Below are 13,905 nucleotides of genomic sequence, written 5' to 3'. Positions count from 1 at the left end.
AAAGGATGGACTTAAGAAGAGATATAGAGCTCTATTTTAGAGAAAATAGGAACTCAGTTACGGAAGAAGTGCTCTGGGATGCTGCTAAAGCCGTCATAAGGGGAGTTTATATTGCTAAAGAAATTAGAATTAGAAGGGAAAACAATAAGGAAAGAAGCAGGAAAGTAAGTGAAATTATACAAAAACAAAAAGAATTGCAGGAAAACTACAGTAGACAGACTCAAGAACTCCTAAAAATCTTTAAAAAGAGCTAGAGAATTTAGACTCTTTATCTATGTGGAAGAAAGAAATATTAGTGAAAAATGAATATCACAGAATCAATATAAATACAATGAAAAGAATGGCCAATTATTTAAAGACAAGGAAGGAAAAGCAAAACATTGGATGCATCAAGGGGGATGGGGATAAACAGCTTTTTAAAAATGCTCAGATAAGAGAGGAATTTGCTAAATTTTATCAACAGTTATTTAAATCTGGAGAAAATCAAAAATTTGATGAACAATTAGACAACAATTTAACGACAGAGCAGAGGGAGAGCCTGAATAAAGATATCACACAACAGGAAATAGCAGAAGTATTAAAGGGTCTAAAAAATAGAAAATCCCCTGGTTTGGACGGATTCACTGCAGAATATTATAAAGAAATGGCAGAGTTACTGTTACCAGAAATGCAAAGATTATTTAACTATATATTAAAAGAAGGTAAAATGCCAGATTCATGGAAGAAAGCTGAGATCCTTCCAATTCTAAAACCCCAGAGAGACCCTCTAGATACAAATTCTTATAGGCCAATTAGTTTATTGAATCAAGATTACAAAATATTCGTGAAAGTTCTAGCTAATAGATTGGAAAAACACTTACCAAAATTAGTTAAGGAAGATCAGTATGGTTTTGTCAAGAATAGATTTATAGCCCATCCATTGAGAAATATACTAAATGTTTTGTCTGATAAAGAAAAGAAAACCCTAGCTCTACTAAAATTAGACATTTATAAGGCGTTTGACACCTTAAATCATAATTATTTAATGCAGGTATTGGAGAAATTTGGTTTTACTGGACCGTTCCTAAATACTATAAGGGAAATTTATAGGGGCGGTAAAGCAGTTATTAGAATAAACAATAGACATACTAGAGAAATTTCAATCCAGAGAGGAGTAAAGCAAGGATGCCCATTATCCCCGATGCTATTTGCATTAGCAATGGAACCCCTAGCAGATAGGATTCGAAATAGTGGTAGAATTCAGGGATTTCAAATAGGTAAGGAAGAACTTAAGTTAAATCTCTTTGCAGATGATATTTTGCTGACAATAAGTAATCCGCTACAGGCAATAAGAGAATTGCTAGTTATTTTAGAAGATTTCAAGTCAAGCTCGGGGCTTGGTGTCAATATTAAGAAATCTGAAATAATGTTTCTTAACGTAGATAGGGAAACTAAAAGAGAGATATTAGTTTTAACAGGGATGAATTCAGGAGTAAGTAAAATTAAATATTTAGGAGTATACCTGGCTAGAAACATAGAGAAGCTACAAAAAATCAATTATAATAAGGTTTGGACAAAGATAACAAAGAAATTGAAGGATTGGAAGAATAAACATTTGAGTATTTTAGAGAAAATTAGAGCAGTTAAAATGTTTATATTACCAAAGATGTTATACCTACTTCAGGTACTCCCAATAGAACTTGACCAGAAAGATATAGGGAAATGGGATGAAAATATTAAAAATTGGGTGTTCGGCCGGAAAAAAGCAAGAATCTCAAAAAAATTGGTATATGCGCCCCAAGATGATTTAGGATGGGGACTCCCACATCTGCAAGCCTATTATGATGCATTCCAGTTGAAAGCATTGATGGAGCTAGGATGGTGGAAAGGGGACAAGTGGGCAAGATTTGAATCTGCAATCAATAAGGGAGCAGGTAGCTATGGTCTGCAAAAGGAGATAAGGCAAGCAAAGGGCCCCAGAAAAATAGCCTTGATTGCCTGGAAGAGATGGAAAACGGCTATGATGCCACAGAACTCAAAATGGACTCCACTTAAGTATATCTGGGAGAAGGAGATGAACCCGAAATTTTGGGAAGATCTTAAGGCGGAAGGTATAACTAGAGTGAAGGATATGTATAATGGTCAAGGGGATTTGTTACCACTTCAGGAATTGAATCAAAAATTGGGGAAAAGATATTGGCTAAATTTAAGGGGGTTATACCATTTAATTAAACAAGATAAATATAAAGAAGCTATTAAAAGGGAAGACAACAATATAGAACACACATTATATGTGGATGAAATAAAGAAAGGGCTGGCAGGGAAAATCTACCTTGAATTGATGAGGGATAAGGAGTTTATGTTTAGAACTTTAAAAAATAAATGGAATAAAGAAAAACAAATAACTTCTGAGGAGGTTAATAAGTTAATGGTGAATTTGAAGGCAATTAAGCTAGAAAAGTATAGAGAACTTGAAAGAAAGATAATCATGAAGTGGTATAGAACTCCTGCCCAATTGGCATACATGTTTAAAGGGATGAAACCTAACTGCTGGCATTGCAATGCAAAAGAAGGGTGGTACTCCCACTTATGGTGGGAGTGTCCAAAGGTTATAGATTTTTGGGAAAAGGTACGGGGGAAAATAGCATTGGTATGTAAGGTCAACCTTAATATAGATGTAGATCTATTATTCATGGGTGTATTGGGAAACATTAGAATTGAGAAACAAAACCAGGATATTTTCAAAGCAATGTTATTAGCTGCACATGCAGTGATTGCATACGGTTGGAAGGAGAAGTTAAAATGGACCTTAGAAAGATGGAATGATTACTTGTATGAATATATTCAATCAGATATGTTGGAATGTTTAAAAAAAGATAAGGCATGGGATGGAAAAATGGAGGAGATAAAAGAGAAATGGACTGCATATTTTCAATGGGTATATAATGGAGAAGCCAATACAACTATATGTGGAAAATTGGAAAAAATGTGCTCATGGCTTAAAATTTAATTTGTAGTTATAGGATGGCCACCATGTGGGGGGGAGGGTTACAAAAGGGGTAAAAGATGTATCATAGGAGAACTGTGACTGTATTGAAATGTAATAATATGTGATGCATTAATTAAATTTAAAAAAAAAACATTGACTTTATCTATATTTAGTCCTAGTAATAGCAGTTCAGGGCTCTTCAACAACTTACTTTTCATAATTAATAACATTTCTGCATAGATCTTAGACCAAAAAAGCTTGGCTTTTTCACACATCCACTACATATGGAAAAAAGAACCTTCATGTTTTTTACATTTCCAGCATTTGTTAGAAATTTGCTTACATTTGCTAATTTTTTCGGTGTTAAATACCACCTATACAACATCTTATATCCATTCTCTTTTAAATTTACACATGTAGATATTTTCATTGTATTTTTCCATAGATATTCCCATGCCTCCATTGTAATTTCTTTATTGAAATTTACTGCCCACTTCACCATTTAAGTTTTGACCGTCTCATCCTCTGTATACCATTTCAATAAAAGTTTATACATCTTAGAAATCATTTTAGTTCCCCCTCCAAATAAGAGCTCTTCTAGTTCTGAATTTTTATTTTTAAAACCCACTTTTCTTTTATCAGATTCAAACAAATCTTTAATTTGTCGATATTGCAGCCAACCATACCTAAACGGTAAGTCCTCGTGGCCTTCATTTTAAAAGAATCTCTGTCCATCCACAATAGTTCTTTGTAGGTTATCCAGTCTTCTCCCTTGTACTCAGTATATGGATTTACAACTTCTGCCGGAACAATCCACATGGGCCTTTTCTCCCCAATAAACTTCTTATACTTTTGCCAAACCATAAAAACTGTGAAGGAGGTCTTCGTTTAATCTCCACCTAAATTTTTTGTGTCCCATCGAGGCTTTCCACATCATTGGATTATGATCTGAACTCACCTTTGGCATCATCTCTATTTTCTTTGTCAATAGACTTATATCTTTAGTTGCCCAAACCATATCAATTCTTGAAAAGGACTGATGTCTTGCAGAGTAAAACATAAAGTCTTTTATTTTAGGATTCCATTTTCTCCAAATATCTTCCAAATTTTCTTGTCCTATCAGTTAGAAGAAAGATTTTGGCAGCCTCCCTGTTTTTCTTTGAACTGACTTTAGCTGTCTGTCTAACTGTAAATTAACAACTCCATTAAAGTCCCCAGCCATTAAAACTTTTTTTTTTAAAAAAAATTTATTGGTGAGTACATAAAATGTTATTCAATACACAAATTCCCCATCTTACCTAAATTATATCAGCTCCCACCCTTTCCCCCCCTCCTTATTGACTTCCAACAGCTTTCCAACCCCTAACCCATCTTATTTCTCAAGTTACTTTTAACTATAATTTTTCTAAGTCTTATATATATATTGTATCACTTATTTTAAGCATATTCAGATTCTTCTATATCTCCAATTTTCTAATATATCAATCTACATTTCACTGTTTAAACTATCTATTTTTAATACAATCTCCTTATTACTACTATTAGCTTAGATTAATAATATTAATAATTCTCCAACTGCCACAGTTCTCCTTTCACATCCCATTTTTTTTCTAGATATTGTTTCAGCTTCTCCCAGTCTGCAATATATTCTCCTGGATCAAGATCTTTCAGTTTTCTTGTCATTTTGTCCATTTCTGCCATGTACAACAATTTGTAAATCCAATCTTCTGTAGTTGGTATTTCTTGCACTTTCCATTTCTGCGCATACAAAAGTCTTGCTGCTGTAATCACGTAAAATAACAATGTTCTATATTGCATTGGAACATCTTCCATTCCCAAGTTCAGTAGCAACAATTCTGGGTTCTTATTTATTTGGGTTTGCAAAACCTCATTAATTATTTCTATTATATCTCCCCAGTATTGCTTAGCTACCTCACAAGTCCACCACATATGATACAATGATCCTTCATGCTTTTTACATTTGCAGCATTTGTCTGACATATTTGTATTTCCAAGCTCAATCTTCTTAGGTGTTAAATACCACCTATACATCATTTTGTATACATTCTCTTTAATATTGGTACAGGTTGAAATCTTCAAAGTGTTTTTCCACAAGTGTTCCCATGATTCCATTGTTATTTCTTTATGAAAGTTTATTGCCCATTTCACCATCTGGACTTTGACTGTCTCGTCTTCCGTATACCATTTTAAAAGTATTTTGTATATTTTTGAAATGTCTTTTTTACCTTCTTGTAAAATCACTTCTTCTAACTCCGAGTTTTTCCGTCTTATTCCTCCCTTTAAACAGTCCGACTTGTAAAGATCCCTGATTTGCCTATATTGAAACCATCCATAATGAGGAGATAACTCTTCTTGTGTCTTTATTTTTGGTATTCTATGTTCCATCGACATTATCTCTTTATACGTTAAACATTGTTGTTCATTATAGACAGCTCTCGGATCTATTACTTCATATGGTACCACCCATGAGGGGATGCCACTTTCCATGTAATTCTTATATTTCTTCCAGATTGTGAAAAGGCTTCTTCTAATATAGTGATGCAAAAACATAGAGTCCGCTTTAACTTTATCATACCACAAGTAGGCATGCCATCCAAACAATTTTTTGTGTCCCTCCAAGGCCAGCAATTTATGGTCTTTTAGCGTTATCCAATCTTTTAACCAAACCAGACAAATTGCTTCATAATATAGTCTTATGTTTGGCAGTTGCAGTCCCCCTCTTTCTTTCGAATCTTGTAATACTTTCATTTTCACCCGGGGTTTCCTACCTGCCCACACGAAGTCTGAAATTTTTCTTTGCCATTTGTCAAATTGTTTGAAGTCTCGGATGATTGGAATAGTTTGAAGCAAAAACATCACACGTGGTAACACATTCATCTTCACTGCTGCTATTCTTCCCAACCATGACAAACTTAATTTATTCCATTTTATCAGGTCTCTTTCTATTTGTTGCCACAGTTTCTCATAATTATTTTTAAATAGATCTATATTTTTTGCAGTCAGCTCAATTCCTAAATATTTCACTTTATTAGTTACCTCACAGTCCATTATATCCGTTAATTCTTGCTGTTTTTGCTTTGTCATGTTCTTACACAATATCAACTTCTTTTTATTCACATAAAATCCCGCCAAATCCCCAAATTCCTTTATTTTATCCATTATTTTTGGCATGTTGTCTATTGGGTCTTCCACTATCAACATTACATCATCCGCAAATGCCCTGACTTTGTAGGAAAATTCCTTTATTTTTATGCCACGAATTGTATCGTCCTCTCGGATTTGAATCAGCAAAATTTCCAAAATCAAAATGAACAACAATGGAGACAATGGGCAACCTTGTCTTGTACCTTTACTTATTTTCAATTTTTTAGTCAAATCATCATTAACTACAATCGCTGCACACTGGTCTTTGTAAATTCCTTTAACTGCTTGTATGAACTTTTCTCCCATTTGCAGCTTTTCCATAGTGGCAAACATAAAATCCCAGTTCAAATTATCAAATGCTTTTTCCGCGTCCACAAAAAAGAAACCAACTTCCCTATCACAGTGCTTATCGTAATATTCAATAGCGTTTATTACTGTCCTTAAATTGTCCTTAATTTGTCTATTAGGTAGGAATCCAGCTTGTTCTTCTGCAATAAATTCCGACATCCATCCCTTTAATCTTTCCGCCATAATTTTCGCAAATATTTTATAGTCATTATTCAGCAACGAAATTGGCCGGTAGTTCTTAACGTTGGTCAAGTCCTGTCCATCTTTCGGGATAAATGATATATTACCTTCATTCCATGAATCAGGAATCTTTTGGCCTTGTAATATTCCATTGATTACCTCACTTAGAAACGGTGTCCGGTCATTAGCCATCATTCTATAAAACTTTGCTGTTATTCCGTCTGGTCCCGGTGCTTTCCCTAATTTTGTTGATTGTATAGCTTCTTTTATTTCTTCCTCTGTCACTTCCCTATTTAACTTCTCTTTCCATTCCTCTGAAATTACTGGAAGCTTCACTTTCTCCAAATATACCGCTATTGAATCTCTATTCACCTCTTTTTTTTGGTACAACTTTGCATAAAATTTTTAAAAGGCTCTACTAATGGCTGATTGATCTGTCAATGTTTTATCCACTTCTCGAATCTTAGTTATGATTTTCTTCTCTTTTTTTTTAATTCCCAGGCTAAATATTTCCCAGGCTTATTTGCACCTTCAAACGACTTCTGTTTCATTTTTTTAAAATTCCACTCCAATTTTCTATTATTCATTGCCGTCAATTGTTCCTGCAGGATTTTCATATCCTGAAATATTTTCTTTTTTCCTGGTCTTTTTTTGAGTTGTATCTCTTTGGCTTTAATTTTTTCCATAATTTCAAGTCTCTTTTCTTCCCTTTTCCTCCTAGCTCTTGCATTCAGGTCCATTAGCATTCCTCTAATAACAGCTTTATATATGTCCCATACCTTATTAGTTGGTACATCCTTATTCAAGTTGCACCGTATAAAGAATTTGGTCTCTCTTCGTAGCAACGTAATATTTTCTTCCGTCTGCAGCAAATCTTCATTTATCCTCCATCCTCTTTTTTTTGTATTTTTCCCAAATCTCCACATAATTGGGTTGTGGTCTGAGCCTACCTTGGGCATTATCTCCACGTCTCTAGTCTATACCACCAGATCTTTGGAGGCCCAGATCATGTCAATTCTTGATAGTGTAAAATGTCTTGCAGAGTAAAATGTATATTGTCTATTTTTTGGATTTTGTTTCCTCCACACATCTTCCAGACTTTCTTGTTCCTTAATCACAAAAAACGATTTTGGCAAAAGTCCTCTCTTTTTCTGTGCACTTTAAGATTTCTTGTCCTCTTACAAGTTTGTAACTCCATTGAAGTCAGCTGCCAAAATTATTTGATCATAAGTCAATTCATCTAATTGTTCCTGTAAGTCCTTGAAAAAAATTTCTTTTGCCCCATTAGGCGCATAAATTCCAATCACCAAAATTTTAGAATTCCAAATTATTTCCACTGCTATATATCTAGCTTCTGTATCACTTAGAACTAATTTTGGCTGTAGCTCCTCCTTTATATATAATACCACTCCTCTCTTTTTCTTTTTGGAAGCTGCTGCAAATTCATTTCCAAGTTTTGCAAGTTTCAAATATTTTACATCCTGTTTTTTGATATGTGTCTCTTGCAAACACACTATATTACATTTTTGTTTTAAAAGCCAGTGGAAAATTAAAAGGTGAATTTAGTCCATTTACATTCCAAGATATGATTTTACACTCCATGATCAAATTTTAGCTCCTTTTGGTAAGTCTTTTTCATTGTCCCTGATAAACATTTCCATCTGGCCAGATCTGATGATTCTCCTTATACCACCAAATTCAAAAGCCAGTCCTTCAGGTATTTCCCATCTGTATCTGATTTTCATGTCTTTTAACATCTGGACCAGCTCTCTATACTTCTTCCTCTCCAACAACACTGATCTGGGCAGTTCTTTCATGATTCTCACCACTTTCCCATCAACCTCTAATGGGTCCTGAAATTGTTTACTCACAATTGACACTCTTGTCTTTCTAGTTGTAAATTGCACAATCATATCTCTTGGTAACTTCTTTTGAGCTGCAAATTTTGAATTAATTCTGTATGCCACGTCCAGAAGCGCTGCAATCTCCTCTTCTTCTTTTCCCAGGTATGCCGCCAAAATTTTTGTAATCTGCTCTTGGGCTGTTTTTTCCAGAACTTCCGGGATTCCACGAAATCTAACTTGTCTTTCCATTTGTTTACATTCAGCTACGGCTATTCTTCCCTTCACGCCTCTCAACTCCATTCTCTGCACATCTGCCAAGGTGTCAGCCGCATTTTCTACTGCATTAACTCTCTACTGTGTAACTTGCAAGTCTTTTTGAACTTGATCCATGTTCTTAGTTCTGCCATCTCCGATTTAAGTGTCTCTTTAAAGTCTTTCAAATTTTTCGCCATCTCTTGCATCATATCTTTAAGCTCTTTATTCCCTTCCGAAACTTTTTTGTCTAGGTTTTCCAGCGCCATTTGCCATTCCTTCTTCTACATCGTGGGACTAGCTCTACTTCGCTCCCACGAGTCTGCTCTTTTCCTTAACTCCGTGGCGCTACTTTATTATTTTCTTTTATTTTTAAAAGTCAAAGTTTAGGTTATTTTTCTAAAAGCTGATATTTACGAAATCCAAAATGTCGGGCGTCTTTTCTCTATGGTTTTGTTTTGAGGCAACCACCCTTACCCTTGTCAAAGATGGCCTACTTCCATTTTCCTTGAAGCCGCAGCTTTGCCCTCTTCAAAAATGGCGATATTCCACTTCCGCTGTTTACAAGCCCCTTCTCGCCAGAGTCTTTATGGTTCTGACGCACTTCCTATTCCTCTCCGTTTCACAGCAGTTCTCGCGATGTTAAAACTTTCTCACAGTCCGCTATCTCTTTCTAGCCGCAGGTATGTAAGCAATAATCGTTTTTCCATGCTAACTTTTCTTTACAATGTCACTTTCTAGTAATTTATTTGCCGGAGTTTTCTCAGTTATATATCAAGTCTTTTGCAGTTTTCTAATTCTCTTTGTCACTTTATTTCTTATTGTAATCAGTCCCGTAATGACAGATAGCAATCTTTACCTTCTTAGATGTTTCTCTTGGGTTGTAATCGCTGCTTTGATTATCCAATCGATTCAAGTTCCCTTCTTAGTTTGCTGAAGCTTGGGCATGTAGGTCTTATGCCAAAATTTTACTCCAAAGTTGCTGCAGAGATCTTGGCAACCTTTCTTCAGGTGGGACCTCAAGGGTGGATGGGGGCTCGTTACGTAGAACCCCCCTCACACCCGAGATCAACGCGCCTTCAAGTTCTTGAGCATACTTGCCTGTTCTCCACCTGAGAACAGGGGGCTACGGGCAGTTTGTGCCCCTCCAGCCCCACAAACAGCGACTCGGACAGCTCAGCTCCCTGAGCTGCATTAGACCTTCATGGATCCCAAACCGGAAGTCAGCCATTAAAACTTGATCATAAGAGTATTGGTCCAAATTTTGAATTATCTCCTTATAAAAATCGTCTTTAGCCCCATTGAGTGCATAAATTCCTAGAACCAAAGTCTTTTTGAAATTCAACATTATTTCTACCACCAAATATCTTCCATCTTTGTCTTTAAATTTAATTTGGGATCCAATTCTTCCTTTACATATATCACCACTCCTCTTTCTGTTTTGCAGAAGCCAAAAATTCTTTTCCTAACTGTCCATTTTTTAGAAATTTAAAATCTTGGTCTTTAATATGTGTCTCTTGCAAACATACTCTATTGCACTTTTGTTTATTTAGCCAATGAAAAATTGCTTTACGTTTCTGAGGTGAATTTAGTCCATTAACATTCCAAGATATCAATTTGTACTCCATAATACTATTTTTAATAACTCCAGGAAAGTCTCTTTCATTATCACTATTTGCACTATTTGTTATTAACTGTATTGCTGCCATCAAGAAAAAGAGTGCTATTTTTATATTTTTGTATGATGCTTTTAAATGTTTTATATGAAATGTTTTAAATGTTTTTAATGCTGTTATCTGCTCTGAGCCTGCTTGCAGGAAGGGCGGAATACAAATACGATAAAATAAAATAAAAATTCCATGTATCCATGCATCCCTCTCTCCTATACACCTATCCCATACAGCTATGCACCTGTCTATTGAGAAACCTATCTATCCCATGCACCTAAACATCCAATGCTCCATGTCCAGCTGCTGCATTTGTGTGGTAACAGCTTGCCATTCTCCCAAGATTGACTCCCAAGTACCCCTGTGAAAATCCTTTCATGGAACGTAGCAAGATGGACATCTAGGATAGGATCTCCAGGTGTAGCTGAGTTCCTCGACAACTTTTCAATAATACTACTCCAAGATACTTGGGCTCTGAAAGACGTGTCCCTCCCAGGATACACAACCTTTACGGAAAAAGCAATAAGAGGGAGGAAAGGGGGCATCCTAAAGCTGGCCTCTCTTGTATGATCTCAAATGCTCTGAAATATGATAGAGCAGTAACAGCCTCTGCACCATGCATGGTGTGGACAAGAGCATTGGCTCCAATGCCATAATGTCCCCATCTGGTGGGTGTGTGTTGGTGTCTCTGACCCACCAGGGTGTGTCTCTGTGTGCAAAGCGTCCACAGACGCCATCATGTCTTGCTGGAGGTTTTTCTTTGCAGACTGTTGCTGGGTCATTTGGTTATGCGGTGGCTGCAGGCATGACCCACATTACTGCCTTGGTGGAAAGTAGCCTTGGGGTGACCTGGTGGGTGGGCACATGGGGGGGTGCCAGCCAGCGGCCAGACCCCCTGCCCCCTACAGGGGAGGCAGCCTGCCTTCAGGTCCACCGCACAGGGCCAAAGTGAAATGGGGAGGGTGGCTCCATTTGTATTGAATGGAAGTTTCCTGGGGGTGTCAAATTCGGGAATGTATAACTCTGAGATCCATACTGCAATCTTGACCAAACGTGGATGATGGCTGGAAGAGAGCCTGCTGTACATTCCCTGTGAATATGGGCTCTCTAAGTGCTAAGGGGGCTGCTCTGGCACTGATGAACAATGAACATCGAACACGTTCGTTAATGGGATAGGTTCATTTCCATTCATTGGTTCGTGATTGGCAGCGGCAATGAACAACAAACAGCATGTTCATGGTTTTTTTCTGTTCATGCCCATGTCTAATTGGGACACGTAAAAATCACCACCAATCACATCATGTCACTTATTAGTCCAACTCTGATTACATCCAGTTAGACCAATAAGGTCTTGTCAGATATGGAATAGTAATACTGGTTGCTAATAAGTTAATGCTAAATGAAATGTTTCATTAAAAGCTTATATTCCTGCTTCTAAGTCTGCAAGACCAAGGAACAGCTGTCTTGCAATTACAACTGTCCCTGAAACTGTGCATTCAGCAACTTTAGCCTGAAATGTCCTAAGCCTGTTTAGAGATGGAGAATGCTTGTAAGTTCATGTGATAAGTGTGGGGGTAAAGGCAGAAGTCTAAGCCATAGAAGGATTCTCCCATCTACAGCCCAGAAACAAACTTTCCTGTGCCATCATGATATGTGCTTGAACATCTCCATGCAGTCAGCCTCTTCCTTTACCCCTCCCCAACTGGTGCTGTGAGGTAACAGGAAGCAACCTGACAAGCAAAGATGGCTGGAGATGATGACCCTGGCAAAAGGACAACAAAAGATGTCAACAAAGGAACAACTGATGCCGAGCAAGAACTAGGTTCACCTGCACCTTGGAGAGTAAGAAGGAAGGGTAAAAGAGGCAAAGAAAGAACAGAGAATGGCCAGAGATGCCATGAAGTCATCAGCCCTACAAAGGAGGGGGCCAGGAAAAGGCAGAGTTCTACTTTTCATCATCTCCTGCTTGGACATTCCTTGCATGCAACTATTTATTTATTTATTAAAAATGTCTATTCCACCCTCCCCGTGAGCAGGCTCAGGGCGGATAACAACATATTAAAATACAATAAAAATTCATCTACATTAAAACATCATTAAAACAGCAGTGTATTTCTATTAATACACATTCAAAACAGGATGGTGGACAGCCTTCACAGGGAGGGTTAAGATTTTATACACGCCTTTATACACTAACAAGTTGGGCAAGCCTTGGATGAATAAGAAGTATAAATGAAGTTAGCTTAGTTACATAAATGTTTCAATAAAGCTTTATTTCTTTTAAAGGACCTTTGCCTGAGACTCTGTATCTGTTCACTGACGGATCAAGAACCCATGAGCCAGAGCTGTTCCCTAGGGTCTGCTCAGACCTGGGATATGGAGCCAAGGGGCTAAAGGTTCAATTTTTTACCTGACAGCCTCAGAGGTGAAAAAGAGCTTCTGACAGAAATTTCTCCGCATTGTGAAAAGCAGCACTATGTGGCACACAGAATGATAATGTGAGTTCAGTGAGGGTAATTCATTACAGTATCTCTTATCAAGACAGAGTTGCACTTTAGAAAACCATGGCAGCATAGAGAATATATTAGTTAGACCTCTACAGCATTGTTGAGAAGTTTAGAAGACTGCATTATGCATGCAGATATGATACAGCTCATTAAAGATCAAGAGGTTTCAGGTTATTAAGTCAATTTGCTGGTACAAAAACTAGCAGACAGTTTTGCATTCAGAACTGAACTTTTGGGTTATACACCATTCAGAAGCAAAGGGTAAGACTCGTTGCTGCTTATAAATAGTTGAGATATGCAGTTTTGCAACAGTGCTCTCTTATGTGCTTCTGGCACAATCCTCCTTCTGTACAACCAAATGCTGATTAACATGATCAACCTGACTGGAACATGCCTATATATCAGAAAATGAAGAGCCAAGAATCAGTGCTTAATTCGGATTTAGTCAGGTTTAAGCTTTCATTTAAAGTCTGTCGGAGACAGAATATTTAGCAAGATTGATATATGTTACCTAAGATGTATATAGAAATTCTAGATTTTGCTGAATCACTTGCATGCTGTATTTTTTTTAAAGTCTCTGGAAATGAAAGGGGGAAGTGAAAATTCATATTAAATAGGTAGTAGCAGATAGATTTAGCATCCTTTTATAAAGTGCATAAAGCACACTTCTAAAAGTATTCTGTGAGATGCATTTTAGACCTTCCAATGAAAAATTCATGGACTTGGTAGATGAATGAATGCTGCACTTTACAACAAGCCATTCAGGAATTGCAATGATGGGGCATATATGAAACTAAGTGGATAGCGAAGGTAAGTTGCTTAAATTCTCTTTTTCCTTTTGACAAATGATACCTTGGTCCCTATTTCACACTTAAGCACAGCAATGTTTAGGCTCTTAATTTTGAATACATAGTAAGTGATCCATTATCTAATATAAAAAGAAATTATGTGCTGAAATTCTCTTAGAGTTATTA

This window comes from Eublepharis macularius, chromosome 9 (genome assembly GCF_028583425.1).
Source record: "Eublepharis macularius isolate TG4126 chromosome 9, MPM_Emac_v1.0, whole genome shotgun sequence".
Taxonomy (NCBI): Eukaryota; Metazoa; Chordata; class Lepidosauria; order Squamata; family Eublepharidae; genus Eublepharis; species Eublepharis macularius.
Note: the sequence above shows the minus strand (reverse complement) of the source record.